At 33.0% G+C, this 27,152-nt stretch overlaps 1 protein-coding gene and 1 non-coding gene across 10 annotated transcripts in view; one reads left to right on the plus strand and one right to left on the minus strand.

Moving 5' to 3' along the window:
- The window catches only part of LOC141529218 (uncharacterized), a 330,321-nt gene that overhangs the window by 22,196 nt on the left and 280,973 nt on the right, over positions 1-27,152 (minus strand). The gene's annotated exons all lie outside the window — the stretch shown is intronic.
- On the plus strand, positions 15,758-15,818 carry LOC141530278 (U6 spliceosomal RNA). The gene has a single exon (XR_012479738.1). It is a non-coding gene; the product is annotated as a U6 spliceosomal RNA (small nuclear RNA).

The raw sequence follows: 27,152 nt of genomic DNA on the forward strand, positions 1-27,152 counted from the left end.
TATCTATCTATATATATATATATATATATATATATATATATATATATATATATATATATATATATATATATATATATATAAGCGAAATACCACTGACTCACTCATCACGAGATCTCCGAAACTATTCGCCCGATTGACTTGAAATTAAGCATACTTACTCCATTCGTGATGTAGACGCTCACTAAGAACGGATTTTACGCAATTCCTAGCTATAATGAATTTTTCGTCTACCATCACTTATGCTACTCCCTCCCCTCCCTCTCATTCTTCCCCTCCCCTCCCGTGACTCCTTCCCCTTCCCTATATCTCTCTCTCTTTTTTTTTTTTTTAGAAAATGTCATTTTGATTCGCCAATCTAAGAAACCCATCAAGTGGCACCCATCAATTATAGAACTCACCCCCCCTCCCCCAGCGCAACCACCCACGCTAATCAACCGTTGCCATGGTTACCGTTGATATGGATACCGTTGCCATGGTTACCGTTGCTACAACAACTGTTAAAATGAATAAATTGTAATAATAAATTCGGTTGTAAACTAAATTCAGAGGAATGATTAGAATAAAAGTAGAAAGTTACTAAATATTAATATCCTATACAATTATTATTCAATAGTATTATTCTACACAATGTTAGGCAAATACATGGATTTTCATCGATTGATGGTTGGGATAGTAGGAATTCATAATCATACTTTTTTTAAGAAAGAATAGCTAAATCATTAATAATTGAAATAGCTAATATGTATTGAAATGATCATGAAGGATAAACTCCATTATATCATAAAACAGATAAATATAACATAAATATTAATGTTGATATTGTTAAATGATTATACTGATTTGAATGATTAAAAATAAAATGGTAAATTGTGTGTGATGTATATAGCAGCTGTTCTATAGATGGATAGACTCATCACGATATCTCGGGAACCATCCGACCTAGAAACTTGAAATTTGGTAGGAATTATACTTTTGCCCTGTAGAGGTCAGCTAAGAACAGATTTTAAAAAATTCCACCCCCAAAGGGGTTCGCGGGGGCGTTAACAATGAAAAACTCCAGTTTTTAAACTGTAGCTCCTATCAACTCCAATTTTGGTAGGAATCTATTGTAAGAGATGTAGAAATAATCTATTAACAAATTTCACGATATCTCACCTCACAGAGGGTTGCGGGGGTGGGTATTAACAATCAAAATTTTTAATTTCCAAGCTATAACTCCTACAGACTCCAAATTTTGTAGGAATTTTCTATAATAAATGATGAAAAAATAATTTATGAACGAATTTTACGATATTCTACCCCAAAGAGGATTGTAGGACCGTTAATAATAAAAAATTCCCGTTTTTAAACTATAGCTCCTATCGACTCCAAATTTGGTAGGAATCTTCTGTGAGAGATGTAGAAGAAGTCCATGGGAAAATTTTACGATAGCTCATCTCATAGACGTTTGCGAAGGTGGGTGCTAACATCAAAAATTTTTAATTTCCAAGCTATAGCTCCTATAGACTCCAAATTCTCATTTCAAATTTTTTTTTTCGTGTCAATTATTATTCATTTTTGAAAAAAAAGGCCACGCAAACATTATAGTGATTGCACAGTGAAAGTTACAATGAATATTAGCTGGAATAATTTCATAGATAAAAGGTATATGCTTATTCGATGAAATTTGGAATTTGTGAAAGTCAAAACAATACTCTAATCAAATTTTAAGTTTAGATCGAAAAATACAATTCTATAATTGCCCAGCGAAGCGGGCGGGTAACAGCTAGTATATATATATATATATATATATATATATATATATATATATATATATATATATATAATGATGGGTTTTCCTTCACGGCACTGGCGTCGACAGCACCGGGGAGTTCCACCTAAATGTTGGCTTACCTGGTTCGTAGCTTGTTGGGCGCCGTGAACTTTACGTTCCGCAGTTCGAAAGTTAGAACTTGGTCGTCGTTGGGCGGCAGGTCAACGTCGAAGAGATCCTAAATTGGATAGTGCGGGTCTAGGAATCGATTCGGAATAATTCCCACCAGAGAAAAGAAAATGTTAACGCACAGGGACTGCTTACAAATCGATTTATTAACTCACAAGGTACTAGATTGAACCAGTACACAGGTTCGGCAATTCGCAATAAAAATTATCTTCACAAGAATTTATAAATCGATCCAAACAAAAGTCTGTCCCTTTGGGCCGTTCTCAACAACAAAATCTTTAATTCAACAAAAAAAAATAATTGTTTCGCTGCTCGTCTCGTAACAACAAATTTCGAATTTCTCGATACAAAAAAAATTTTTACTGGTCGTCGTTCGTCTTAACAAATCAGGAATAGAAAAATTAACAACAAAAAGAAAAGTTATAATAGTTTCGCGTTTCTTCTCCTACCACAAAATTTCGAATTTATCAAAAAACTAATAATTATCGTCGCTTTGCTTCGTATCAATAAAATTTTTTTCAATTTCTCAACCCAAAAAAAATATAATTGTCTTAGCCTTTTTTTCGGAATCAACAACCTTTTCTAAAATTTTGAAAAAAAATTAACAACAAAAAAAAATTAATATTGCTTCGTATTTTCTTCCTAACAGACAATTTCGAATCAAAATTAAACAAAAATTAACAATAAAAATTACACTGTTTCGTATTTCGTTCATACAGCCAATTTCGCATTTATCAGTAGCATCGATTTGTCGTATACTGGTTCGATGATACAATCGATCGATCAATTATCCGCCGCGGCGGGTAAGTGAACCGTCGGTAACTGTTGTTACCTGGCGGGCAATATACGGGACAAAGCTCGAGGTATAGTTTCTAATTGCGCTCTTAGATGGCCACTGAGTCGAACCAAATTGGTGCGGCAGACAATATCAAACTTTTACCAAATAAATTGACAACTGTACACAACATCTTTCTACTACGTAATAACAAAAAAAAATTGGCACCGAATACCTGGCTGACGTCACTCCGAAGCCGGAATTCGACAACGCAATCGCTGAATTTCGGTACAATTTTACTTTCTCACTTAATTACCAAATGCGTAATGATTTGATCTTTCGATAAAACAATTCAATAATTAATTATAGATTACAATTCGGACAAGCAATAGGCCTTATTCGACCTCGAGTTAATCGCGGACCGCGGTGAAGTCACCCAGGTGTATTAACAAACTGCGACCGCACTTACCCCGTTCAGTCGGCTCTCCAGGGAGATTTGAAATTCCTGATAGCAGGTGTCGGTGGTGCTGACGGCTGCAGAGGCTCTCGGCGATGGCATCACGGAATTTTTGTTGTCGAAATAACCAAAATTGTGTTCAAATTCTTGACTGCCTGGCAGTTGGTAATTACAGCAATTTACGAGAGAAATTCTAGCGTCGACTGGATCGACACTCAAAATAACAATTACTCAACAAAATAATTAAATTCACCACGTAAGCGGCTGAATTTTCGTAATAACAATTAATAATCGGGTTCCACTTTTTCGTAGCGTGACAATAATTTTATCAGCGGTTCGACAATGGCTTTTTCGGTGTCCGGCTCAGAATTCAAAATTAATAATTAATAATCGATTCAATTTTACTTTGGATCGTGATAACAAAATTAACAAACGGTTCAACAGTCGTTTCGGTATCCCGCCCAGAATTGTTGGCTTTTCCGTTTTCCAGCAACATGTGGTTTTTCGCTAGCGCAGCTACCCAGCTGCGCGTCCAATCAGCCGTCGTCGGATAAATTTCCAGGATCGATGGTTGGTCGATTCCCAAATTAGTGTTCCATTCGGCGTTCAGGTGGAGCCCTGGCGTGCTCCCGTTGCTTCCTCGTACTGTTATTCGTCAATTCCGATTCCATTCCGGTTTCGGGTTTCCCTCGTTGATCGTTGTCGCTTCCAGATGTCTCCTCGGTCGTTGATTGCGAACTGAACTGCGGGTTCGCCCGGTCGCTTTTGTCATTCGCTCTCTCTATCACACACATTCTTAATTACAAGTAAATTCGTTTCGGACGCATCCATCCATACTCATTTTGATAATTTGGCGCGGTTCGGCTTAATTTTTAATTACCTCGAGCTTCGCCTTCTCACCGCAAACCACGTAGGGCGACACAGGCGCATCGAATCTCCGCATTCCATCAGCTTGGCCAACATTCTAGACTAATTACTACTTAAGAAAAGAAAAAAAAAATAATCTCGAATATGAAATTTTAGTGGGCAAATTTTCCCACGTCACAATATATATATATATATATATATATATATATATATATATATATATATATATATATATATATATATATATATATATTAGGTGTGTCAAAATGTAACTTCCTTGATGGACCTTTTAAAATTAGAATTTTCAGTTCCGCTTTTGAAATCAGCTGTGTTTAGGCCTTTCCTAAGACATATTGGGGTAAGACGATAGATTTTATTTTCATAGAATTTTTTAGCAGGAGGTTTAATTGGGCACTTCCGGCGAAAATTTGAATTTTTAGAAGTGCTCCAGTTAAAAAAATTCTATGAAAATCAAATTTGTGTGTGTGTGTGTGTGTGTGTGTGTGTGTGTGTGTGTGTGTGTGTGTGTGTGTGTGTGTGTGACTATGTGACTCGCTTATAACTTTTGAGCGACTGAACTGATTCGGACCGATAGATTTATAGAAATTTTGAAAAATCTCAAAAAAAAATAAGAAAAAAATCATTTTTGAAAGTGGTTTTTTTGGAATATCTTTCAAATAGCTCTATTGATCAACTTCAAAAACTAATCTGCTCTTTAGCTTGAAAAACCACGCTGATCGTCGCCAATCCGGTCAATTCATTCGTTCGAGAGATATCGTGAACGAAAGAACATCGAAAAAAGTGTTTTTTTGATATAACTTCGTCATTTCTTCTCCGATCGTTTTTGATGTAGAATAATTTTAGAGCTTAAAAAATCGCGTCGGTCGCCGCCAAAAATGGGAAAATCGGTTGATTGGTTCGAGAGATACCCTCGATAGATTCTTTGGAAACAAGTGTTTTTTTGAAATAACTTCGACATTTTTTTAAATAACTTTTAAACGGCTGCACTGATCGATTTCAAAAACTAATCAGCTATTAGCATGAAAAAATTACGCCGATCGCCGTTAAGCCGGTCAAAATTAGTCAATTCGTTCAAGAAATTTCATGAACAAAATAAAACCAGAAAAAGTGTTTTTTTTTTTGGAATTACTTTCAAATTTCCTAGTTTTCTCAATTCAAACATGAAGATTCATCATGAAACTAAAAAAATTGCGTCAAATTGTGCCAACCACGTGAAAATCGGTTGATTTATTGAAAAGTCAGTGCGGTTTGAAAATTTAAAGTATATTGTTCTACGATACTTGTATTAGACTTTTAAGCTCGAAGAGCTCAAAATAACACATAAATTGTATTTTTAAGCTCGAAGAGCTCAGTTCTTGGTCCAATACTGTTTCACTTGGTTATGAACACAGTCTTTAAACGATTGGTGTATAGTAGACATGGCCTGTTTGCCGAATATATATATATATATATATATATATATATATATTAGGGTGGTCCTTATGTTGGGTTTTTTGAAATTTTTTTTCACGATAGTTCAAAATCGGTTCAAAATCTATAAAAAAAAAATCATGCCAAGTTATAGCTCTTAATTTTAATATTAACCCGCGCCCCCCGACGGTCAAAGTTTTAAAGGAAAATAACATGGGAAAAGTTATATTTTTACTTTGGAATTTTTTACGTCATAAACTAACCAACAAATCACATCAAAAGATATTTTTTCTAATGCAAAATTTAACGGTCTACAAAAAGGTCTCTTATCATTTTTGATAATTCTAACGGTTTTGAAGTTATTCGAGGTCTAAATTAAAATTATAATCTTTTTCATAGTTTTTTCTGGTCATTTAATAATTCAACAATCATAGACGGGTTATTATTCATATTAGATTACTTTTTTACTTATGCATATAATTTTGAACTATAATTTACGTGAAAAGTATTAATCAATTAAAGAAGTGTATTATTAATATTTTAATGAATCGAAAATGTACAAACATTACCATTTTTATTTTTAATTACAGATACTTTCATGAAGTTTTTACATTAGTTTTTTTAAGTGCGTCAGGAAACATTTGACGATGATCTTTAACCAATTGTAATACGTATTGCATTTGTTTTTCATCCTTAGTATAACGATTACAAAAATCTTGCACTAGTTTAACTCCTCTTTCAGCACAGTCATTCACAACCGATAGTTTTTAGCGAATCGTAATGCAGTTTTATAGTGTTCATTATGAGCCCATTCAGAAGGATGAATCTTTAAAAATTCTGTTTGTAACTCGAATCTATTGAAAAAATTAATCGATTCTGCAGTTACGAAAAAGTCAATATCATTATATAATAATTCAGTTATGCTCTTAGTTTGAAAGCGTTTAACACTACATTTTTCACTAGTATAATCCAAGTCTTCTTCCGGAATATCATCAATCACAATTGTTTCTTCTTCTTTACGCAGCTTAGCGACAATTTTTAATTTTGTTTCTTGTGAAACTTCCTCATCAAAAATAGCCATGATTGCTAATTCTGGTGATAAATACCACAAGTGATTCATAAATCTACTAATTGCCACAGTAGCAAGATTACTGTTGATCGCCTTAAAGTTGTTGAGTTCTTTTATAAACTGTAGATCATGGTACGGAGCTTTGACACTATTTGACGACGAAAACCAAGCTTTTACATAAACCATTGTCACAAAAACACATATTTGCCGTAGTTTATTATCTTCACCTTTTTCAATGACAATTGCTCCCGAAGCATGTACATTTTCAATATATAAATAGCTTTTGCCATCCATCGTGCATGGTGGCAAGCTCCTGGCTTACGAAAACTAAATTTTTCGGGGATGACACCGATAAAAACTAAAGTAAGCTCTAATAACTCTTTGTAATCATCACGAGGCAGTTGTGATGCAAGAGTTTCAGTCGCAAAAGTTCTAATAGATTCAATTTTTTCATTTGTCAAGATATTATCATTTTTCGGATCATCTAAACCTGTTTTGTAACTGAGTTTATTTAAATCTCCCCATTGCTTTTGGAATCGGATAAAAAATGGAACATTAGGACCAACAGTATTTGGAAAAACAGCTTCGAAGACATATCTTAGGACTATTTCAAATATATGATGCCTACATGGAAGATACATCAAATCTCTTTCTAACAATTTTTCCAGTAATGCAGCAGCACCATTACGACGGCCTAAATTTGAAGGAGTAGTGTCACAGCATATTGTTTTTACAGATATGTCGAATCCCCAGTCACATAATGTCTTATGAACTACAGAAGCTTGTGCCATTCCAGTTCCATCTTCACTCGTTGGTACACCTAACATAATTTCTTTACTTTCTGAAGTAATTATTACAGGCAATCGATGAACAGTTTCTGTATTTAACAAATTAGGTAATAATTTTTCATCCCAATGTACAACAATAGATGATAACTTTAAGTCTTGGAAATGTTTTTTTATTTCTATTGATTTTGACTCTCGCATAGTAAGCCGACATCGGCGAATAGATGATCGATTGACAATAATGGAATTAATATCCACTTCTAATAATTTTAAATCGATAAGTGACTGACAAATAGCTGTAGTTATAAACACAGCATCTCTGTCGCTTACTTTACAACGGTCAAAAGTAGCTACAACTCTTTCGTTGAGAATATTGTGAGTTCCTCTTATATTTCTTGATTTAAATTGGCCGGCAGTAGTTGGAATGTATACTTCTCCACTAGAGACTGATTGAGCACTTCCTTGGCTTGATAAGAGTTCAACGTTTTTGTCTACAAAAAAGGATAATGATAAGACAAAAAATATCTTCACTATAAAATAATAAAATATCAATGAGTAAGTTGATTATTATAATTTACCAAATAATGATTTTTCTTTTTCACTTTCAAATTTTCGTTTTTCGAAATCCAATTGTTTCTCTAATTTTTTAACACCAATTTCATCGTCATCGTATTTCGTCTTAATATTTGCAATAAAACCAATTCGTTCATCTGATCTCTGATTATTCAAGAATTTTTTGGAATTTTCATCAACCATTTCAAATCCATTTGACGCCGCGATGTCAAATAATTTTTTTAATGAACAGGAAAATTCATTTTGTTTTTTCACAGCAACTTCACTCCGATTTCTATGTTTAAGAAGTATGCGCCACTCATCATACAGTTTTTTCAACTTATCTCGACATCTTTGCACATCTTGAACGGGAATTCGAGCTTTCTTCCAAAACACAATAATTTCATCAATCACTGCAGCAACACTATCTGTGATAGTATTATTTAAAATACGTGTATAAAAAAATAACACTGTCAAAGCTTGCAATTTCGATGGTAATTTGTTACCTACGATTTAAACGTCAACATCACCAATCAAAAAAATGTTTTGACGTAATCGTGATAACTCCATATTTAACTGATTACTTAATTATCGGATAAATGAACTCAAAAAATTTATTTATATATCAAAAAGGCATCAGTACTAGTAATTGAACGATTTTGATCAAGCTGAGAAATAAATGTAGGTTATGAGTAATCTGAGAATTAATTTTAATGTTAGAGATTGAAGTAAAATCTAATAGATGGCGGCATGATCGGTTTCTAAAATGTTTTTAACCAGAAATCAAAATTTGAAATTGGACTTTGTTGATATTTGTACCAATAACAATAAAAATCGAGTCAATAGGTCCCGAATTTCTTTTGTATCCAAAAAAAGTTAAAAATCTTTAAAATGTTCGACAGTTCAGGCTAAAAATATGAATTGGTGTTACTATTATTCCAAAGTTACAGTTACTTTGAAAATTTTCTAAACAAAAAATCCAATGAGCTTATAAAGCATAACCGGTTCATGATTTATGAACTATTAAATGACCAAAAAAACAGAAAAAACTATGAAAAAGATTATAGTTTCAATTTAGACCTCGAATAACTTCAAAACCGTTAGAATTATCAAAAAATGATGAGACCTTTTTGTAGACCGTTAAATTTTGCATTAGAAAAAATATTTTTTGATGTGATTTGTTGGTTAGTTTATGACGTAAAAAATTCCAAAGTAAAAATATAACTTTTCCCATGTTATTTTCCTTTAAAACTTTGACCGTCGGGGGGCGCGGGTTAATATTAAAATTAAGAGCTATAACTTGGCATGATTTTTTTTTTTATAGATTTTGAACCGATTTTGAACTATCGTGAAAAAAAATTTCAAAAAACCCAACATAAGGACCACCCTAAAATATATATATATATATTTTTATTTATTTATTTATGTATATTTTCACAGCTTTCAACTACACGATGCTACAAATCAGATAACTAGATATGCTCAAACAGTAGTCGATTGGGCTAGAGAAAATGTTCTAAAAGTTAACTTGCTTAAAACTAAAGCAATGCTGTTGGGATCTAAATACAAAGTGAATTCTCTTCAAAGTGATGGTTTACCACCGATCTTGATCGAAGGTAGAGCTCTTCCTTATACTGATTCGACAAAGTTTCTTGGATTTCATTTATCTTATGACCTATCATGGAATCTTCATATCTCGAAAACTGTTTCTAAAGTAAACTCAGCTCTCTATAGTTTAAAATTGCGCAAAAATATTTATACATCCAATATTAAAAAACTTTTAGTCTCAGCAACTATATTACCTATTATTGACTATTGTATCATTGTTATGTCAAATGCTACTTTTGACAATATTATCAAACTTCAACGTGCTATAATCTCAGCTATTCGTTTCATTTATAATTTAGAAAAAGATGATCATATCACTCCGTATAGACGTGAATTAGGTTGGCTCTCTGTGAAGAGTCGGCTTATTTATTACACTTCCTGCTTTTTCTATAAGTTACTAAACACTGGTAAGCCCTGCTATCTACGAGAATGATTCATTGACGATCCGACTATTCGACATTCTGAGAGACTTGCAGCTAAGAAGAATTATATTTCTTACATAGTACCAAATTTTTCTTCGACTCTCTATGAGCGTTCGTTTATTGTAACGGCAATACGTATATGGGAGGAACTACCAGCTGATATAATAAATTCTTCAAGTTTAGAAATCTTTAAGAATAAAATATATGATTATCTACTCAATCTAGATTTATAACAAAAGTCCGCTGTCAGTTAAATCAATATGTTTATGTAATCTAATATACATATTATTATTGTATTATTCTCCTGTTTACTCAACTTAATTGTCTATTTATTACCAAATGTTCTATTAAGTTTTATTTGATTTTATTATACTATTTCGTTAATTGTAATTTTATTATATTTTGTACATTTTCAATCAATATATATGTATATATATAATTTGCCATCAGGTCTAGGCTTTGGCATAATCTAAATAAATCTAAATCTGAATCTAAATCTAAATTAGTGCAGAGTTATGCAACTAGGCATGGAATTAGCGGGAAGTTGCACGGATGACCTTCAGGGTCTACCGTATTCCTAATTTTTTTCTTATTATTTCCAATATATTATTTATACAAATTTTTTACTTAGTGATTTCTTTACTTAGAGTTGCCCAAATTTTAATAATTCCATTTTCCGGAAAATTCTTGACCGGTACAAATCATTGAAAAACATTGTATAATATAGGTATAGTTAAGAGTACTGAATAATATTACTCACTTCGGAGCACTGTAAAACCTTAGCTATTGCCTTAATGAAAAAAAGTTTCTTATAAAAGTTATTTCTCAAGAAACGATCTACAAAAATGATTGAATTGAATTTTTTTGAAAAATGATAAAAAAAAAAGTTATTTCGAAAAATAGAAATTTTTTTCTCGAATTTCTAAATATTTTCGCTTATAACTTTTTTATTCATAGTTCTACGACAAAAAGTTACTGGACCAAAGTTGAATAAAATTTAATTTGCAATAAAAAATGTCAACAAATTTTTTGTATCAAATAAATAGTTGAAGAGATATATCGTAAAAACCATTTCAACCCCTATTTTCAACATGGCGGCCGTGGGACAAGGGTGGCAACCCCACAAACTTCGTTTTAGCTTAACACTGACCCCCCTTACACATCAAAAAAATAAAATTGCGTCCTTTGGCAAATGCCACCCCAAATGTAACTTTTCAATGGACTAGTATGTCAATCTAATACCACGAACGTAAATAAACTCAATGTTCGTTTAGTACTATTTCCAAATTATTACTAATTGTTTATTATATGCACTTCTATATAATGAGAAAGTGTAGAATTTGCCAATTATGTTTTTAACCTTGAGAACCTACAGGAAATAGGTCATCGACCGATTTGTTGAAGAATGCATTGTGTAGAGGGTGCACAAAATTTATATGCTGATGAGATTTACAGATTATTAAGTAATTTGCCTTAAAAATTTCGCAGGTAAATGAAGTATTGTACGTCGAAGGTAATGATCAGGGCCAAAGAGTTGGTGTTTTAAGGTTAGCGGTAAATTTTAAGATTGATAATATTACCACAGAAATATGTTCAGATCGTATACAATTTCAGATGACTTGGTATACTAGACAGAAGTTGCTGACTGAATGCGGAACTTTGTCTTGAAAGTTGTTTTTAATTTTGTTTTAAATTTGTCTCGAAATTTGTCTTAAAATTTTTCTTAATTTTGTCTTAAAATTTTTATTGAGTTTTGTCATTTATTTTGTATTGAATTTTGTCTTAAAATTTTTATTGAATTTTGTCTTGAAATTTTTATTAAATTTTGTCTTAAAATTTATATTGAATTTGGTCTTTGAATTTGTCTTGAATTTTGTCTTCAATATTGTATTGAATTTTGTCTTTAAATTTTTATTGAACATTTTTTGCCGATGGGATAATTAGTTGAGCAAAACACACTTGTTGACAGCAACGGTATTTAATATCACACAAATATTTTATTTTGTCACTGGCGCACTTAATCTCATACTTTTAAGGACTCAATTTCAAATATTTACAGTCCGATTCCGTGTTCCGTTTTCAGTCAGCAACTTCAGTCTAGTATACCAAGTCATATCTGAAATTGTATACGATCTGAACATATTTCTGTGGTAATATTATCAATCTTAAAATTTACCGCTAACCTTAAAACACCAACTCTTTAGCCCTGGTAATGATTATTAATGCCTCAAAAGTCAATTGAGCGTTATTCATTGAATTTCAGACGAAATGATTTATGACCTTAAAATCTACATCTATAAAATAAAGTCGTGTTAGCTACATTAATTATAACTCAAGAACGGCTGAAGTTATCAGAATGGAACTGCTGCCATTCGATGGATGCTGATGGGCTATTAATTTTGAGGATCTTATCAACTCTTGCTCATTTTTCTTACGATTCAGTTTTGTTATGTCCACCCCAAAATTTTTCTTTTAAATTTAAATCACCCGCGCAGATGGAAGACTTCTCCATGCGCGAAAGCCACAATAAAATATAAGCTACGCGACTGCTGGTTGACTAGCGGGGACTTCTGCAATCTCAGCAACGCGAGTATTTAAAAAGGCGATCAACAGCCAACGCCTCATCGTTGTTAATTAATTCGACTTCCGCGTTTAGTTGACGGGCCCGTGCGTTGTAATAGTCCCTTATCTTAATTTGCGCTGCACTTAAGACGAGTTGAGACTCGGGTTAACCGGCAGGCCACGTATTAGTTATTAAATACAACCATAGAGAACCGGAATCTCAAAGTTCTAATTTGCTATGCACTTAGGCGAGAATCCGGCCAATAAGTTTAATTAAAATATCTCTAAAAGCTAAATTTGCGCACTTTACCCTACGGGAGACTGGAGGACGTTAGCTCAATCAAATCATTAAGATTCATTAAATTAAATTACATAAAAATCAAATTTGTGAAACTGTAAGTTTTAGTGTTTATAAAAATAAATCTAAATAAAAGTGAAATCAGTTTTAGATCAGTTCATTTCAAAAAATAAGAAGCCCGTAAAATAAGCAGCCCAATTCCATCCTAATCCATCCGCTGCAAGGACCAATCACAGGGCCCAATTCAGAAAAAGGCGCTAACAGCAGCCCAAGAATCACGGATCCAGTAACAACCAAAAATCCTGCAAAGAGTAAGTACATCTATTCACATAAAAATCCGTCAGTCTCAAACGAAGGAAGTTTGTATCTCGAAAACGTCCCACATAAATAATTAAAACAACGAAATTAAAACCTCCGTTGCGTATTCTTTAATTCGTTAGTCCAAACCTCCACCATTTTCGCTACCGCTCTAGAAACGCCCTTGGACATAACAGTTTTATGCACATTTTTTTTTCCTAATGGAAACAAAAGACTATAATTTTTCATTCATTTGTTTTGACAATGATTTTCGTTTGTTTTAATTAGATAATCTTCGCAATATTGGATTTATTTAACGTTATTTAACAAATGATTAAGAAAGAAGCTAATTGTGTTTAGTAAACTGAACGTCAAAATCTTATATTTATATAGTGATCGTGTGTTTGATGATGATAAATATACTAAAAATGTTGTTGTTTATGAGCTAGAACTTTTTGAAACATGAAATTTAGGCCATGTCTATTGAGTTTCGATAACGTTTACAACAAATTTCTTTACAACAACCGTTTATTTGGTGGCGAGGAAAAAGTTATTGTGAAGTTTCCAAAACTTAACATTGCATATTGTTCAGTGAGCATATTCAATAACAATACGCTATCATATCAATTGAGTTTTAAGTATAATTAGTGTAAATAAAATTATAGTTTATATATTTAATAATATTTCCGCAGTTTTTAATGAGATAACCAGTATAGACCTGATCTACTGTTTTCCTGCTATTAGTACATTTTACACATGTAGTAATTTATTGAACGAAATAAGAATTTCACATACAAGTTATTATTACTGATTACATAATTTATGAATTCTTCTTAGTGCGGGACTGCAGAAATAAAATAGATTAAGATAATTCCGCTAGGCGGCATTCCCAGACTTTTGTTTATTTTTTTCGCTCTTACTAAATTGTTAATTTATCAATAATTAATTAACATAATTAATTTATTTTTCATCAGTGTCCAGTGTAAATTTTCACGGTTCTTAAATTAATTAAACTTTTTTGTTATTGGTGATCCATAAAATATGTCTCCTCCTCCGGAAAAACAAACCACGCTACAGACTGTCTGTGAAGCTTGCTCACAATTAATAAGAGAAAATACATCTAGTATCCAATGTGATAAATGTCGTAATTGGTATCATGCTAAATGCACCGGTCTTCCAATTCCCGAGCTCAAAGCTCTCGCAAGAAACATCAAGAAAGAAGCGGCTATTTGGAAATGTAATTCATGCGAAAATGAGGTTAGATTTGTATTGTTTGAGGTTGACTCACGATGAAGTCGCCAACTCTAGCAAATTGAAAAGATTATTAGGTAAACAATTACAACATATCACCAAATTATTTAATCATAAATTCGATAGATTCAAGGCAGCTATGGATAATAACATCGCTGAGATAAAGACTGAGGTCATTGAGATAAGGACTGAGGTAATTAAAGTATCTAAGCAATCTATTTTGCTGGCAAATGAATGCAATAATTTCAATAAAAGACTTGGTGCAGTGGAGGATAAAATAAGGAATTTTCAATTATCCTCTGAAGATATTATAATGGAAATGAGTGAACGCAAACGACGTGAACGCAATGTTATAGCTCTGAACATCGTCGAATCAAAAGGCGGCGGATGGCAAGGAATGTCTTAACGATGACAGAACTCAACTCTCTGCTATGCTGCTTCAAAATATAGCTGCGAACACAGCTGATTTCAAACTCCGCAGGCTTGGACGACCCTTGCCTGACCGTACTCGTCCTCTACTAATCGGAACAACCTTAGAAACTCAAGCCCTTTCTATCCTAAAATCAAACCAAGGATCTGGCATCAAAGACAAAGACCAAGTCTCCTTCAAACCTGATCTTACTCCAGCACAGCAGTCATATCTCAAAGACCTCCGTATCAAGCTAGAATCTCTTCATTAAAACTGGAATACCGCAAAGACAATCAAGTATATTAACGACTTTCTCAGAATAGTTAATAGTAATTGTCGCTCGATCAGTGAAAAGAGGACCTCCCGGATACCTTCAATTATATTATGAGAACACGAGGGGATTGAGGACTAAGTTGAGCAGTTTCTTAACTGCCACAGCTGGGTCCGATGTTGATGTCATTTGTATTACCGAATCCTGGCATCATGAAGGAATCTCTAACGGTGAAGTCATTGATAGCATCTACACGCTTTTCAGGAAGGACAGAGATTCTACAACTAGTATCTACAAACGCGGCGGTGGTGTTCTTATTGCAACTAAAAGTACACTCCGAGTTGAACCGATAACCTACATAAATGACCACCTTGAGCAATTATTCATCAAAATCAAGGGCAGAGACACTGACATCATCATCGGTTGTACATATCTTCCTCCGCAATCCACTCTCGAAATTTATCAGGATCATCTAAATACTATTTCTCGATTAAAAGGAAAATTCCCACGTGCCAAGTTCATCTTACTGGGTGATTATAACTTAGCAAGCAACCTCCCACGAGATGACTGTTCTAAACAACTATATGAAAGTTTCGCCTCCTTAGAATGGACTCAACTTGATACTTTACATCAGGATAATTTCAATATACTCGATCTCTGTTTTAGTAACCTGGATTCCAAAATTACCCGGGCTTTACCACTAATTCCTGAGGACAAATATTATCCAGCTATGGGCGTGGTCATTGAGCTTGGATTAAGCACAGATTAGCATGGCTCTTGCGCAAGGATGACACGCAAAATCGTAAAGCGTTCCACATTTTTCAAATTTGAAATTAATGCTGTGAAGCGGGAAAGAATAGGAGTTACGAATAATTATTACGTAAAGCGTTCTAACATTCACGTAACAGGATATTTTGGTGGGAAAGGTTTGAGAAAGGATTAGGGACAGAAACTCTTAATGTGAGTATATAGAATATGCGAGAAAAAATTCAAATAGCTCGGACTGGGATTCTAACCCAGAACCTTCCGATGACATGTCGACTACTCTACCATTTGAGCTATCCGGTCTATACTAAATTTTACTTTTGTTTATTCTATATACATTAAGCCACACCGTCCATCTTACGGTTAGCTTTTTTTAGATTCGATGGATGATCTGAAGCTATATAGTGCTGATGAAGATCATCTACGAGCAGCCCTCAACATCGTAGCAGAGTACAGACGAGATGTCGGAATGTCTTTTAGGTTGGACAAGTGTGCGGTCGTACATCTGGCGAGGGGTAAATGGTCTGATTCGGGTGATGATGTCGAGTTAGTGGATGGGAGTGTCTTAAGACAATTAGACGCCGGAGAGTTGTATAGATATCTAGGTATGGAAGAGCACCGCATGCATGCCCAAGCAACTCTCCAGAGCGAGTATGTTAGGAGACTCCGGAAAATTAGGTCCTCCGAGCTTTCTGGCAAAAACAAAGTCTCAGCTACTAACATGCTCGCTGTCCCAGTCTTACTATACTCTTTCGGTATCCTGAAATGGGACCGAAAGGATTTACGAGATCTCGACATCAAAACCCGTAAGATCATTAATATGAATCGGAGCATGCACCCCAATTCATCAGTCGCCAGATTATACCTCTCCCGGTCCATCGGTGGGAGAGGTTTGCAGAGTTTGGAGCGGCTTCACGACCGTTTGGTCCTGGGTCTAACACACGAAGTTGTCAATTTCACTGCAGACGAGGATGACTTTCTTATGCAAATTGTACATAAACATGAAAATGCGCATAAGGGGTCATTCATGTATAAGGCAGCAATATATGCGGCAAGAACCCTTGGTCTTGGAGAAATAAACGCTCTTATGGAACTCCGAAAGGAGGAATTTAAGAGCGTCATCAGGAACGCCGAGGAAAAACTACTCCTTGGCGAACTGATGGACAAGTCCATGCACAGTGTGTTCTTTATACACGTGCGTGATCATGGCTTGTCCACCCAGCTGACGTTTTCCTTCTTAAAGTCAGCTGGCTTGATGTCCGATACTGAAGGGTTCATATTTGCCTGCCAAGATGGTGTCATTAACACTCTTGAGTACCGTAGCAAGGTGCTCCAGGTGGAGCTTCCGGACAGGTCCTGTAGGAGGTATAGACAACATCCGGAGACGCTTATGCACCTTTTGTCGGCATGTCCAGTGCTGGCGAGGGGTGCATATATCCAGCGTCTCAATGCTGCCCTGAGAGTACTGTACTACTATCTTCGTCATTGCTACGGTATTGACGTGACACCAGTATTGCCTTATCTGCTACGAGATATTCCCCAGGTTGTTGAGAATGACAGTTGCAAAATTTATTGGAAGATGCTATTTGCAACAACCCGGCGGATGGATCACAACAAACCTGATATTGTGCTCTTCGACAAGGCCACTCGTGACATTTATGTCATTGAGTTCTCGGCCCCGGCTGAATACAACATCTCAGCCAAAGAAGAGCACAAAAGACAAATATATCAGGATCTCCTGTTTGAAATTGGCAAACTTTACCCAGGTTACCGTGTCAAGCTTGTCGTCCTGATTGTTGGCGTCCTAGGAGGGATGAAACAGTCTTTTGTATCCTCACTTGCCAAAGTTCCAGCTTGCTCATCAAAAGCTGAGATCTTGGCAGGTAGGATGCAGAAGGCTGTTTTACTTGGTTCTCTCCGTCTCTTAAGGGAAATGACTTTGGCCTGCTGTGATCACCACTGTGAAAATGCTTTTCAAGTTTGAAAAGTTAATGAACTCAAAGAATTTATAAATACATGATTTATTGACCATAACACTGCAATAGTTAGAAATATTAATAGAACTTTCTTTTCGCATCTCTTGCTTTAATTTTATTTTTTAATACGTTAAATTGAAGGAGCACCCTTTACATACTAAAATTTCGACTTGATATATTCAAGATCTTCATTAAACTGGGCCAAATGATTCTATTTTTTGTTTTTTTTTTTACTTGATTGAAAATATCATTTGGAGTAACAAAAAAAAGATCGTGAAAATTTGAGCCCTGAAAATTAATGTTGAGGTCGATCATTGCAATTTTTGATTTTTTTTTAAATGAAATTTCGACTCTTAAGTTCTAATCTAAGGAGATAAATGAATTTGACTCAAAGACATTTTTTTCATGAAATTTTATGATTTCCAAAAAAAAAAAAAAAAACAAAATTATGTCTTTTATCAGATAAACCATTTTCTCATAACCACGCCTCGATAATTGGTATAATTTCACAATTGGATTTTTTGAATTTGGAATTTTGTAATTTACTTAAAAATCAGTGTCCTGAACAAATCTTATAGAGGTTTTTAATGGAAATTCAATCGTCTATATAAAAACATCTTTCAAAAATTCCAGCTAAATCTACTCCTTTCAAAGCTATTCAAACTTAAAGTTGAAGTCGAAATAGAATTCATGGTTTTTTTCACTGTAAATTCAATTTTTTTGAGTCTGTTGAAAAATTGAATTGAAAGTCTTCCGTCCGGATGAACTTTGAACTCTTTAAGCTCAACAATTCATAAGTTATATGAAAAAAAAAAAAAAAAAAAAGATGATTTACGAATTTTTTAACAGTTATAACTTACGAACAAATTGTTTGATTTTTCCAGCAATCAAAGTTGAAATAAAGTCCAATACGAACCAACCCAATCCGATGGAATTTTTTACATCTCTGTTTTTCAATCTGTTTTAACACGATCCAACCCAATATAGTCTAGTCGAGAAGTGAGTTTTCTACGAAAAATCGTTACAATGCTTTAAAAAATGTGGCGTTGGGTGCATTGGATTCAGAATTCAATTTTAAAAAGGTGGTATTTTTTTTAATTAATTCACCATTAAAAGTATCATTTGTTATTAACAAAAAACGAAGGGTAATCAAGGGAATCTCTGTCTTGTAGCTATAACTTCCAAAATATTGAAGGTATTGGAAATTTGAAGAAAAATCTGAAAAGAAGAGAAAATTTTATTTATAGAAGTCTTGACTCCCTGATTTGTAGCCCCATTATTTATAATTTTAATTTAACGTTGATAATTGGGCTCTGCGCGACCGTTTCAGTACTTATGCATTGACGCCAAGCGATATATGTGATACAAAATAATTTTTTTATGGCATTCAATGTTAATTTTACAATCTGAACTAATAACATAGTCATCGGAACACTTAAAGAAAGAGCCTGTTTTAGTTTGACTTTTGTTTGTATTATTTGATTGTTGATTAATTAATTGATTAAAGACTTGAGTTTCTATAAAATCTCTTATGAAAGTTTAAAAATTTGTCTATAAATTTTATTTTTTTCAAGAGCTCTTGTTATTTAAGTAATGAACAAGGTTTCGTTGTAGAATTCACAAAAGATTTTTCATTTCTTTCAGCTGATTCTTCTATTCTCGAAAATTGAAATATCCGGCTAATGTTATAAAAAAGAATTTTTTCTTTTCCTAAATCATTTATTTTCATTTTTTTGGCAATGATATATTGCGTTCAGTAGTTTGGTTAGAAAATTTTTTACGGTAATTGTTCCAAAGTTTGTCATAAATAGATAGATAAGTTGAATATCCCTCGCGGTTTCGGAATCACTGTAAAATCACAGTGAAATTTTAGAGAAATGGTAGTAATAAGATAGTGAGACCATAGTGAAATTACGGTGAAATCACCATGATTTTGTTCCATTCGGTTACCGTGTTTTATGGTTATCTCACAGTGGTTCGATAGGTATCTTACAGCAGTTTTACCATCGATTTATAGTAATCTCACAGTGATAATGCAGTGAGTTTACAATGGTACGACCACAGTGAAGCCGCAATGAGTTCACAGTAAATTCACAGTGAATTCACTATGAATTCACTATGAATTCACAATGAGTTCACAGTGAATTTACTGTGAATTCACCGTGAGTTCACAGTGAATTTACTGTAAATTCATAGTGAATTTACTGTAAATTGACCATGAGTTTACAGTGAATTTACTATGATTTCACAGTTAATTCACTGTGAATATATTGTGAATTTCTTATTATTTTATCCGTAAGCTCTAAAAATAATAATACTAAGAGACATGGGGTCTTAAATTGTAATGTGATAGATGAAAATATTAATGATGATAATGGAGATGATGCTGATAATCATGGATTTTAACGCATACGATTTGCTTACTATATAGAGTTCACAAATATCTGAAAAAAAAAATGTTCGTATAACTGTCGCTAAAATTAGCGGGAAGTTGCAGGGGTGGCCTTTCGGTCAGCCGTTTTCCACATTTTTTTACGGTATTCATAGGTATTGAACGATAGACTTTGCTTTGAGAATTCTCGTAATTTCACTTAGGATCTTAAAACTTGGAACTTCAAGCTTTGACTTGGTTATTTTAAAACTCGATAAAAATTTTGACTTTTTTTTAGACCCTGATGTTTTACACTAGTGTAGTATAGAATATAAATTATTTCATACAACTATAAGTATTTCGATTATATTTCCAACATGTATTAATTTTAATCTCATAATTTCAGAATGTTGACCACCAAGCTGAAAGAATGGGTGTGGAAGGTATACATGATCAAGATGTACGCCCTGACGGATATTTACACGAAGATGAAGACCATGAAGATAATCATGCCACAAGAATGGAAAATCCTTGTTCTTCGGATGAAAATCAGCTTGGTTGTTTTTACGAAGCTGACGAAGCCATCAGTAATATAAGTACCAGATATAATGTAAGGAATGACATTCATCCACATGGAAGTGACGATGAGGATGATATCCATCCAGAAATAAGTTTCGCACTCTTAAATTGTAATGTGATAGATGAAAATATTGATGATGATAATGGAGATGATGATGATGATGATGATGATGATGATGATGATGATGATGATGATGATGATGATGATGATGATGATGATGATGATGATGATGTTGATGATGATGATGATGATGATGATGATGATGATGATGATGATGATGATGATGATGATGATGATGATGATGATGATGATGAAATCGGTATCCGGTCCAATGATAATAATTTGTCGCTCGATTCTCCATTTCTTAACATTAATAAAGAACCGAATCTTGACATCCCCTTGATTCCAAAACTAAATATTACTGTTAAGGATCACTTACTTGCTGCAATTGCAACGTCAGTTAGGCACAAGTTATCGTACGAGGCTACTCTAGATGAATTGCAATGGATAAAATCGAAGTATCATGTCAATTGTATACCAACAAATAAAGAACAATTGTGGCACGTTTTAGGTCGTAATAAGGATATCCTAACAAATCATTATTATTGTAGAAATTGTCGTCACTACTTGGGTGAAAGATGTAAGGAGACGAATAAATTAAAAACAAATTGTTATTGTGGTGCATCAGAATCAAATTTAGGCTATTTTATATACTTAAGTGTAACTGCACAAATTAAAGAACTTATGAAGATACCTAATATTTCGGAATCTCTGAAATATAGATTTTGGAGAACGAAAACAAATCCAGATGCATATGAAGATTTTTTTGATGGACAAGAGTATAAATCTCAATGCTTACCTGGAAAATTTTTAGAAAAATGGTATAATTTTTCCTTTACATTTAATACTGATGGATGTAACGTCGCCAAATCTTCGAATTTAAGTGAATGGCCAATATATGTACAAATCAACGAATTACCTCCACGTATGCGAAAAAAACATATGCTCCTTGCAGCAATTTATGTAGACCAGCAACATCCAGTAATGAACTCTTTTCTGAGACCGTTCATGGATGAAATGGAAACACTGTACTCGACAGGTGTATCGTGGAAACCTTCTGATTCATTAGAGGTAACATCAAGGTTTATTGTTACGACTTGTAGCCTTGATTCTCCAGCTAGAGCTGCAGTGACGTGTTTGAATTAATTTAATGGATTTTATGGATGTTTACATTGCTATGCGAAAGGACAAAGCCTAAGACCCGGAAAATTCGTTTATCCATTAAATCAATTCTATAAAAAGCAGCGAACTGATACAGAATTACGTGACGATATGGCTTACGCTTATGATAATAATACTAAGAGACATGGGGTGAAAACTATCTCATCGTTAGTAGCTTTGCCATTATTCAATATACGCGATGGAGTTGTTGTCGAAGCTATGCACGCTGTTTACCTAGGAGTAGTTCGGCAACATACTCGGCTATTTCTTAGGATAGCTAAAGCTCCCTATTATGTAGAAAGTCCTGGGAGTATTAAATTAATAGATAAGTGCTTGTTAGCTATTAAGCCACCATCATGTCGGTCACGTAAACCAAAATCTATAACAACGTATCAGAAATGGAAAGCTTCGGAATGGCGCAATTGGTTAGACTACGGTCCAATATGTCTAAAGGAAGTATTGCCGGCAAAGTACATTCATCATTATGCACTTTTATCAGAAGCCATTCATCATTTAAATAGTGATTGCATCACTTCAGATCAATTAAATCGTTGTGACATGTTGTTAAAAGCATATATAAATCTTTTTCAACAATATTTCGGTGTTGAAAATTTGACCTCCACCATACACTTGATGGCGCATTTAGTTAACGTTGTTCGAAACTGGGGTCCAATCTGGGTCCATGAAGCATTTACATTCGAGTCAATGAATAAAAAAATAATGGACTTCGTTACAAGTTCTTTTGCTCAAACTGACCAAATCGCAACGCGCTTTCTCATTCAAAAATTTCTAATTAATGCCTTGGACGATGAAAAAGTTTCTCATGAAACAAAAAAATTTATTGCGAAGCAAATCAAAGTCCCTTTTCAGCAAAATGACGGTAGCGTAAAAAATCGTTTAGTTGGTTTGGAAAAATTGAAAACTCGAATGCCTACAGCTGAAGAACGAGCAGCATTATTAAGAGTAGGTTATAATCCTACAAATATCGAATGTTTCAAAAAAATGAAACTGAATGGACAAAATTATATGGCCGAAGGCACCAAAAACTTAAAATTCTGTGATTGCGTCATTTACGATGGTAATGGGACATTTGGTTCAATAACTACTATGATTAAATTTCAAAATAATGATGAAAAAATTGGTGGCATATTCATCAAATGTTTTAATCGGGTCAGACAAGCATTTAATAATGAACATATTTATCGAGCAATAACTTCAAGTAAATTACTTTTCGTTAGAGAATCAAGGTTGATAAAACTAGCTGTTTTGATCAAAACAGATAAAAACTTATATTTAATTAAGCAAACAAACTGCTGGGAATCTGATTGAGGGAACATCTTAGCTTTTAAATTTTTGCTTTGAAATTCATGTAGATGGGTATTTTCACGTAAATTCCAACAAATTTTGATTTTGTTACGTCTGAATTTTCGAGGTTCAGTTAGATTATAAACTGACGAGGTATATGCATTGCAATAGGGACCTCTCCCAATTTATAAATCACCACTTACTAACTCTAGCTTCAGAGTGTGATTATTACATTTTAGTCCAGGTGTATTACACCTATAGACTAGGAATTCCGGGACTTTGTTTGAAGGACGCAAGACAAAAAATACTTTAATAAAACAAAATTTTGTAAAAAATAAAATATTTAATTTGTTTCAAATTGGAACTAGATTAGCTGTTATCTTTTTTTTTTTTGTGTTTATTTTTACAAATATTCTTAGATTTAGTTCTTTCTTTGAAATGAAGTTCTACAAAAATTTTATATTTATATCCTAAATCTTACAGTACCTTATTTCGTGATTATTGGTTATCTTAATTTTTACTAACAAACTCTTGCACGAAAGAATTTGTTTTCACAAAAATTTTATATAAAAAGAATTACAATTTTCACTAATAACTTTCGTATAAAAGAATTATAATTTTCACTAATAAATGAAAAACTTGGGAAGACCAAGAATATAAAATTAATTGACAGTGGGATAGCCTCACTGATAAACTTTGATGGGATAGTCACACCAATTTTGTTACAACAAAAGTAATAGACAATTCGACTGGATCGGGAAGCGAAATCAATGCCTGGGAATTTCGTCTAGCACTCCCAATTCTTAGAGTAAGACTCCCTTATATTCTTGGGTGGGTCCCATGTTTTCCATCTTTTGGGGGAAACTCTAGTCCAATTGGGATCCGAGGTTCCTCCCTTATCTATCCCTACTTTTTTGCCGGAAAACTGACTGTTCCACGCTTTTATACAGGGCTATGTATATGCACATCTGTACATATCCTATGACGTGGCAATTTTTATTTATTTAAGATAATTATTATAAAAATTATTTTGATATAGTTAGAATAATTTGAAATTTATTTAGTAATTTTTATTTTTTCTTTAGAAATTATACTTAGAATAGGTTCAAAATATATTATTTAGTGGTATTATTACTTTTAGAAATTATAGTTAGAGTAATTTGAAATTATTAATATTTAATGTTATTATTTTTAGAAATAATTTCAAATCATTATTACTTAGTGATATTATTCTCAATTAAGGATTATTATTATTTCTGAAATTAGTTTGAAAATTTCTTATCATCTGTAAATAGAAATCTTGACCATTAAATAATTTTTTAAATTGATTATCTGTTGGAGATGCATATCTATCTTTGTTTAGGCATTCTAAAAATAGACCGTTATTACTGCATATGGACATAAATCCCTGCAATATCCATATTAGGGTGCTTTTTTTTTGACTATTTTTTTTTTTCGTTCCTATAGTAAAAATTTGATGGAAGTACCAAAAAAAAAAATTCCCTGAAATTTTGGGCCCTTAATATTAATATTCAGTACTCGACCAAGGCGTGTAATGATTTCCCATTTAAAATACACGTAAAACTTGATTTTTTTTCTTTCGAATTTTATTACTCAGCCGCATTTCATGGGATAATCTAGAACTTGGACAGGTATTTTTTAAAATTGAACGCTCTACAAAAGTATCCATTACGGCAAAGTCATAACTTACACCTGCGGGGTAGTACGGGCCACTAAAGCTAATTTTTTCATAAAATTCGCGTTTTTTTGAAATTATCTCGTAAACAACACTAGCTACAGAAAAAATGAAAATTACAGACTTGTAGGAAATTAAATTTTCTACAAAAAAGGTCTTAAGCACGAAATCGTTACGAATGATACTTTTTGAGATATAGAGGTTTTAAGTTGAGGCGGTATGGAATTTTTGAGTTAAATTGTGAAATAAATTAATTTCACTATAAATTGTCATATCAAACATTAATTATCCATATTTTAATTAACAAATAAATGAAAAATTGAATAATTGATCATTTTGAAACTGATATTAAAAAAAAAATTTTTTTAAACGGATTTTTTCAAATTTTTTTTCCTCCTATTGAAAATTTTTGTGAACTTCTCTCCTGATTTTTTTTTTCCTTTTTTAATCATCTAATACATTCAAAGTTTATAAAAAAAGTAAGATAATAATAACCAAAACAAAGATTAGATGAATTGTATTTCGTCACTCTTTGTATTATGATACTGATCAATTTTGTTTTACGTTAGGTACCATGGCGTTGTACGTTATTACTCAATCTCACCTGAGTTTCACAAATTTTCCGATTAATTGCAGCGCTTTCTTCGCTTTCGCGTACTTGTTCCGCGAGAGTAAGAACAAAGCTTCGCGAGTCCTGAGCGGCCTAACGTCGTTTAACGTATTTTGCATTAAATTTGAGGTTACGTAAACTAATTGCGCTATAAAAATGTGTGAAAAAGCTGATAAAAATATGTACCATTATTTAATTGGGTTTGAAACAACTCAAATAAATATTAAATTTCTTGTTATTTCTCATATCGATGTAATTTATTAAAACCATCATTAAATGGGAAATCATTACACGCCTTGGTCGAGTACTGAATATTAATATTAAGGGCCCAAAATTTCAGGGAATTTTTTTTTTGGTACTCCCATCAAATTTTTACTATGGGAACGAAAAAAAAAAATAGTCAAAAAAAAGCACCCTAATATATATATATATATATATATATATATATATATATAAATATACATATATATTTGTATATATTATGGTAGATAAGGTAAATAATGCAAAAAACTGTACTTAAATAAATGTTAGGTAAAGTACCAAGTAGCTGCTCATGAACCAGTAATTGACCAATCTATATTTATAAATATAGATACACAAATATATGGAGTGTCCAGGTAATAGTTCCTGAGCAGCTACTAGGTACTTTACCGTGGCGGCTGACCAGAACCGTAAAAATTACTCTGCACAGAGTATTCAGAGATCGTCTAGCCTACCTATTGGCTAACCAAAACAACTTAACACCCAAGAACCACTTCGCACAGAGACTGTCGTATGCGAAAGAACATTGTTAACACACAACGAAATATCCTCGTAACACTTATAATCCGTACAATCTTCACACACATAACCCACACATGACTAATTGACTTTATCGTTATGATTCAAATTTATTGGGAATTAAATCTAACGTTAAAAATTCAACTAGAATGTTCAGTCATCTGTACATCAATTATAGAATATTCCAAATTATTAAACTTATCGCAAAATAACTCTAAGCTGAACACTTAATTCCAACAATTAATCAATTATGAATAAGTTTTTACTAAATTCCAACAATATAATTGAATTAAAAAACCTCATGCTCATAAGCTCTAGTTCCCCGAATTTATTAACCCTGAACTATTTCAATTTCAATAAAACCATTTTAGAAATCAAATTCTAAATTATTATCGAAATTAATTTATCATAAATAATTTACCGTTGAATAAATCAATAATTAAATTACAACGCGTCATAATAAAAATTGGCGACATAATCTTTATGATATAAATTAACTCAAGTAAAATAATTCCAATGCAAAATTTGATGCATTCCGTTGTAAAAATATTTAAAAAATATAAGAATCGACACAAGTCAGCGTTCCTAAAATAGACGCTGGACTATTCTTTAGTTTGGTTGTTATGACCTTGGGTACTCAGATTAAAAATTCCAAATGTCGAATAAATTGAATTGATTGATTTCAGTTGATTGAAATTCTTGCTACGAAGTTTGTAAATGATTGTGCACTTCAAAATTGGATGAATAACTCTCGGGTATAAATCCTTATGAAAATCATCCAGTATTAAAAAAAAAACGCATATGATAATGGAATAAACTTAAATTATTGTCAATCATATCATTAAATTAATA

This window comes from Cotesia typhae, unplaced genomic scaffold, assembly GCF_013202065.1.
Source record: "Cotesia typhae breed Kobodo isofemale line unplaced genomic scaffold, CoteBio_Ctyphae contig_48, whole genome shotgun sequence".
NCBI lineage: Eukaryota > Metazoa > Arthropoda > Insecta > Hymenoptera > Braconidae > Cotesia > Cotesia typhae.